Below are 7,247 nucleotides of genomic sequence, written 5' to 3' on the forward strand. Positions count from 1 at the left end.
AAAGCATAACTAAAATTGAAAAGCTAAGAAAAGCAAAGTCAGCAGAGAGGCTAATCTCATGTCACTAGTTATTGTAAAAATTGTATGAAAATGCCCGAGCCTACTCTATCCTAAAACACACACACACACACTGATCAATGTTAGCAAGAAAAAACATGTACAGGAATGAGATGTTAAAATCACAACTAATGAAATATACATAGGTGGATAAACTATGAAATATGTACAATGGAAATAAGGAGACAACACATAATTTTTTTTTATAGAAATAAGAAAATGAAAGTTCAGATAGAAGGGGCCCTCTGCATGACCTTGGTCAACAGGCTATCATTCTAGAATTATGCTCACGCAGTCATATAAAACAGAGTCTGATTATATTGCAAAACAAAGGAAGAATCCTCTCGTTACAGCAACAAGACCAGTTCACGGCACAGTACAAAGAATAACAGCAAAACGACAACAAAAACTAGCTAACTCGATGCGTTTGCAAACGCGTTATTTATAGGGAAAATTACATAACTGTTTTATTATGAAACAACTTCAACAGAGGACATGTAAAAAGACAGCGTCCATGAGTTTAGCATGATGGTTTCCGAGATCATTCAATCTATCAAAAGATGGTTGTTGGATCTGCGTCATGGAGGCAGTCTACGGCTGTCAAAATGACCCCAGGGATCTAGGAACGGCCTTGGACCCTTCACGTGTTGAAAAACAGAGACCTGTTTCCATAGGACTCCTTCATTTGACCACCGTTGACCACAGCTTTCCTTAATGAATCCGGCTAAACCAATAGGACCTGAGCCATGTTCAGATCATTCCTGAATTGCCCACGTGCCCTGTTTTGCTTGATGACACTTGCAACTTAGAGTTTAACAAAAATAGTTGCAGAAAGTTGAATCAGCTGCGGAAACTGACTGCATTCCGCAGCTAATGAGAAAAATCTAAGTCAAATAGCAAACACAAAAACATAGTTAGAAAACCACTTAAATGCTCTTTTAGAATCAATATGCAATGATCTTTGATAGCTTATGAGGTACTGGTGAGGGGAAAAATTATAGGAAAATGTGTAGGAGAGATGTAGTTTCAGGGCTCAACAGTGTATGTAGATGATCTTTTGATGACAAGGAAAAATGATAGCTACATTTCATCCATAAATAAAGAAATAAGGAAAGGCTTTGAAATGACAAATTTAGGCTATTTTCACTACTATCTTGGTATTGAATTAACCCAGCGTCCGTATTTAATATTCCTCCCTTAGAGGAAGTACACTGGAGATTAATGGAATAGGTTTGGCATGGCTAAGTGCAATCCTTTGACCACACCAATGGAACAAAACTTAAATCCACATCCACTGAAGGAAAATGATTTGAGGATGCAATGAAATATAGACAACTTGTAAGAAGTCTCAACTACTTGACCACTACTATACTAAACCTTTCATTTGTTGTTGGAATCCTCTCTAGGTTTATGAAAAATACTTGTCAAGGTCATTGGTCTACTACAAAAAGAGTTCTAAAGTACTTGAAGGGAACTCAATATTTTGGACTCAAGTATACACTTGTGGGTGACTTCAGCTTGATTAGATACTCTGATTCAAATTTCAATGGAGATAAAACTAGAGTATCTACTTCAGGTTATGTTATGAGTCTTGGTTCAGGAGTTCTCTCCTAGAGGTCACTCAAACAATCAAGTCTAGCAAATTCAACAAATTGAGGCAGAATATGTGGTAGTAGTTGAAGCAAGGAAGGAAATTGTGTGGCTCAGGAAAACTCTAGAATATTTGCAGGAGAAACACATACATTTAACTCCTCTTTTGATTGACAACACTTCCACAATAAAGTTGGCCAAGAAACCAAGGTTCAATGATCGAACGAAGCATATTAATACAAAATACCATCTAATTCGACACCATGTTGAGGCCAAAACAATTCACCTACGACATTGTTCCACAATTAAACATATTGCAAACACATTCACCAAAGCGCTTGGAAGGAAAAAGTTTGAAAGATTCAGATGATGCTTGGACTCACCAAAATCCCTTCAGATTAGGGGGGGAATGTTGAATACCTAAGTTTTGGGATTAGGAATCCTATGTAAATATTGTAAATACCTAAATAAATGGAATTGGAAGACGAGGATACATTGAGAGATGAAACCCAATAGTATCCCTCTCTGTGTATATATCTATGTTCTATCTTAATGCAAAAGAAACAATTCATTCATGGAGGTACTCCTATCCTAACACTGATAGACCCAATAGAATTAAAATATAAAATATAGATGTTACAATTCAAAGGTACATTATGAAGTTAAAAATGTAAAGAAGGATAATATTATCGAGTTGTTCCACCCAATATTTATGTTTATTCCATCCTCATCAACACGTGGGTAATGATCAAATGTACCATATTTCTCTCTGACTTGGTCAATAATCCAACTGTTGGGGAATACCATTGGCATATTTCATTTTAAATGATCATAATAAGGCATGCTTCTACCATTCAACCATTTGAATTCTTTCCTATCACTATCCCATTTCCTCCTCTTATGTTTGTACAATGTGATCCATGACTGTCTCGCTTTCGAATTGTAAAGAATGAATTTCTTGATGTCTTCAATTGAATTGGCTGATGAAATCAAACCAACATATATAGTACATATGAGATCAAAATATACATTATGAATTTCAATGTGAATAGTTATTATTTATAAATTTGACAAATGATAAGTCACTTACTCTTTATCATGCACCTTTTACCATTCATTTCAAGAATCTCCCCTTCTCTTTCGCCTTCATCCCTTTCAGTAGCCAAAATTACCACACTTGGTGTGTTTTCAATCTGCTTGATGCACTTGTTGGCATAATATAAATACTCATAATATATGTACCCCTCTTCCATAGGGCCCTTAGGTTTTTACCTTTGTTGAACAAAACCTTTCAATTTCTTCATGTACCTCTCTAAGAAGAACATCCAATGAGAAGAAACTACCCCAACTAATTTACCCTCATCTACTAGTTGAATTGGAAGACGAACCTATAAGTCCATGAAACTCATTGGAAATTCCTTCTCAAACCAAACAATCTTAGATATCTCTTGATGCCATCATGGAATGCTAGCAATATGAATATCCTTTGATGTGATCCAATGTACAAATGCAAATGATTTAGATATGACATGTCATAGGTCTTGGGGAAAGTCATGGTTCACGCACCAACGCATGAGCAAAGGATAATTACATTCAAAAGTAAACACAAACAAAAATTAATTATATTTAATCCCATGGCATAAAAACAATAACAAATAATAAAATCATGTTTTTGACATACGTACCCTTAGAATGTTCAAATGGTCATGTGATTTCAACCTCGACAAATGGTATTCCACAATGAATCAGTGTCGTAGTGAAGACCCATATAAAGAATGCACCCTCATACCCATTATAACTTATTTTGACAAAGAAATATCGTCTTTCTTTAAAATCCATGGGACATCACCTTCTTTGAAAGACAAAGAGGGACCAACCTCTCCTCTACTTTCTTGTCTTGGCTAATGTTTCTTTTAGTTTTTAAAGAAATAAGATCTCTCCTAACAACCAATGTGTCATTTTATTTTGATTATATGTGCCTCCATAAAGAAGATGAAACATTTTTAAATATATTCATGGGATCTAGTAAGTGGGAAATCTTAAGACGCCCCCAATATGGGAGCTCATAAAAGACAAATCCCATTTTCATCCAATTTCTCAACATAGACTCAAAGAATTATGTATCATCAAACATAGGCTCCCCATTTGAATCAAAAAATTCTATAATATCCTTCTCCATCTCTCTCTCATATGTTCTAAGCCATTCAACTGGTGTCATTATTATAAACCTTTGGGTTCTCTCTGGTTTACCATTGAAAGAAGACGTTGCTCTTCTCTACGGGTGTTCTTCTAGGAAGAATACCTTGGAGTAGTCATACACTAGCTTTCGTAGGTGGTTGGACCACCTAACCTTCAGATAAGGCCCACAAAATTTACATCCATGATATCCTATTTTTTACAAGGCCTACGAAATTATTATATAGAGAGCACATTAGAGATCATGAAGATAAAAACAATTGAATGAATTAAATTAATATGAGAAACAATATTGTTACATATATAAACAATCAATAAACATGTAATTTACGAGAGAAAACTCCTAAGTCTAGATAATCACAATGTGGTGTAAGCTCATATGACATACAATGTACAACTACTATATGTTGTGATGGGTCTTGATACATCATATACATGTATCCCTTCCCATAATTCCTTCAATTCATCTACCAATGGTTGTAAGTAGACATCCATATTCTTGATTTTTCTTCTACCAGGGAGTATGAGAGGTAACATAAAATGTGCATTCTTCATAGACAACCATGGGGGGATATTGTTATTGGTCACCACTATAGGACAAATAGAATAGTTTGTGTTTTGGAGGGAATATGGGTTAACGCCATCCATGGCTCTGTTGAGTCATAGAATTCATAATTCATCCTTGAATTTTTCAGGTTATGTATCATATATATGCTTCATGCATATTGAATCTATTGGGATTCACATAACACCTTACTCACTTCTATCTGAGGTGTGTCATCCTGTTATGAAACAAGCTCACAAAAAGATAGAAAAGAGAGATCCACGCCTTAGAATTCAGCCTCTTCGAGGGGGCAACCTCCTTTACATTACATAAATGAACAATTCTTGGATGATACAAATGACAAAACCTCCTTTCTATATATAGGAGTCTAAGGAGTCACAATATAATCCAGCCGACCTAACAATAATAATATAAAGCCACAAAAATAACAATAGAGGGATTCTATGGGGCACAGAAATAACAATATGGGGGTAATAGGGGCACAACAATATAAATAAGGGGTATAACTACAATAGTAATGGGGTAATCACTAGTATTATAGGGACCCAACATGCCCCTCTCCTTCAAAAAAGTGTTGTCCTCAACGCTTGAGTAGTTCTGGATACTTCTGCATAAAATTCTCATCCTCCCATGTGGAATCTTCAGCGGATAAGTTCTTCCACTTGATAAGATACTCTGAAATTGATCGATTTCGTAGCTGTCGAGTTCTTGTTTCTGTGACTGCTTCCGGTTCCAATATAATTTTTCCTTCCTCGTCAAGTTCTGGCAATATTGTTTGAACTGGGAGCTTGTCGCCTATAACCTTCTTTAAACATGAAACATGGAAAACTGGGTGCAATCGAGAAGCTGCAGGAAGCTCCAATTTGTATGCCATAGTACCAATCTTTTCCAACACCTTGTACGGACCATAATACTTTGGTGATAATTTATTATCCTTCTTAGCTTGCTTTAGGGACATTTGCTTATATGGTTGTAGCCGTAGGAATACCCAATCACCTACATCAAAACTTCTTTCACTGCGATGTTGATCTGCCTGTTGTTTCATTCTATTTTGTGCCAACACGAGGTTATCCTTTAAGAGTTGGAGGACTTGTTGTTGATGTTCGATGTGATGTTCCACTGCCTGAACCTTAGAATTTTCTCTTAAATATGATGTGATGGATGGTGGTTGATACCCATAAAGTGCCATAAATGGGGTCATTTTTGTTGCTGTATGGAAGGAAGTGTTATACCACCATTCAGCCAGAGGCAACCATTTGACCCATTGTGTCTGTTTATCAGATACAAAGCAACGAAGATATCCTTCCAAACATTTGTTTACTATCTCAGTTTGCCCATCAGATTGAGGATGATAAGATGAGCTATGAGCTAACTGAGTACCAAGACAAGAAAATAATTCTGTCCAAAAATTTCCAGTGAAAATGGGATCTCTGTCACTTACAATAATCTTTGGGTTTCCATGTAGCTTTTGAACTGTTTCCATAAATGCAGTAGAAACTGTACTGGCTTTAAATGGATGTGATAATGCACAAAAGTGTGCATACTTGGTAAGTCTGTCAACTACCACCATGATGACACTCTTTCCCTCAGACTTGGGTAAACCTGTGATAAAATCCATTGAAACCTCCTCCCAACGTTGGCTTGGAATGGATAAAGGTTGTAATAGACCCGGTGTCTTAATTGTTTCAACTTTATTTTGTTGGCAAACCAAACATTCCGCCACAAACTTTTGAATATCTGATTTAAGGCCATCCCAAAAAAATTCCTTCTTAACCCTGTGGTAAGTTTTTAAAAATCCTGAGTGCCCTCCTAAGGGAGAAGTGTGCAATTCCATAAGAATCTTTTGTTTTAGCTGGGAATTCTTACAGAGGTATAAGCGATCTTTGTACCATAACGAATCATTTTGCCAGCTAAATGTATCAGAAGTACTGGAATCTTGTTGTAGCTTTCGAATAAGTGCCCACACTTCTTCGTCATTCTTCCATTCCTCCTTTGCTTCGTTTATCCAATCTGGTTGGATAATAGAAATGGCACACAACAATGCTTCCACATCCTCATCCTTTCTTGAGAGTGCATCTGCCACCACATTTTGCTTCCCTTTTTTGTAGATGATTTCAAAGTCATAACCCAACATCTTTGTGACCCACTTTTGTTGCTCTTCAGAGGATAATCTTTGTTCTAAAAAGTATTTAAGGCTATCATGATCCGTTTTTACCTTGAAGTGTCTTCCCATTAGGTAGGGTCGCCATTTCTTAAGTGCATGGAGTATTGCCAACATTTCCTTCTCATAAATAGCTTTGCTTAAAAACTTTCCCTTGATTGGACGACTTTCAAAAGCAATGGGTCTTTCATCTTGCATTAGAACAGCACCAATTCCATTTCCTGAAGCATCACATTCCACAATAAAGGTTTTTGTGAAGTCCGGTGTAGCTAAGACCGGTGCTTGGCACATTGCCTCTTTAAGATGTTCAAAGGCCTTTGTTGCTTCCGGAGTCCATGAAAATGAATCTTTCTTCAATAATGTTGTTAGAGGTGCTGCTATTCTCCCATAATTCTTAACAAACTTGCGATAATACCCTGTCAACCCAAGAAATCCTCGCAGATGCTTTATGGATGTGGGGATTTTCCATTCCTTAATGGCTTTAATTTTGCTAGGGTCTACCTTAACTCCTTCATGAGATACAATATGACCCAAATATTCCACCTCCTGGACTCCAAAGAAACATTTGGATCTTTTTGCATATAATTGTTTCTCCTCCAATAGTTGTAGCACCTTGTCAACATGTTCAACATGATCCTTCCAAGACTTGTTGTAGATTAGTATATCATCAAAAAATAC

This window comes from Pinus tabuliformis, chromosome 8 (assembly GCF_031772625.1).
Source record: "Pinus tabuliformis cultivar Carrire ecotype Pingquan chromosome 8, CPIR1, whole genome shotgun sequence".
Taxonomy (NCBI): Eukaryota; Viridiplantae; Streptophyta; class Pinopsida; order Pinales; family Pinaceae; genus Pinus; species Pinus tabuliformis.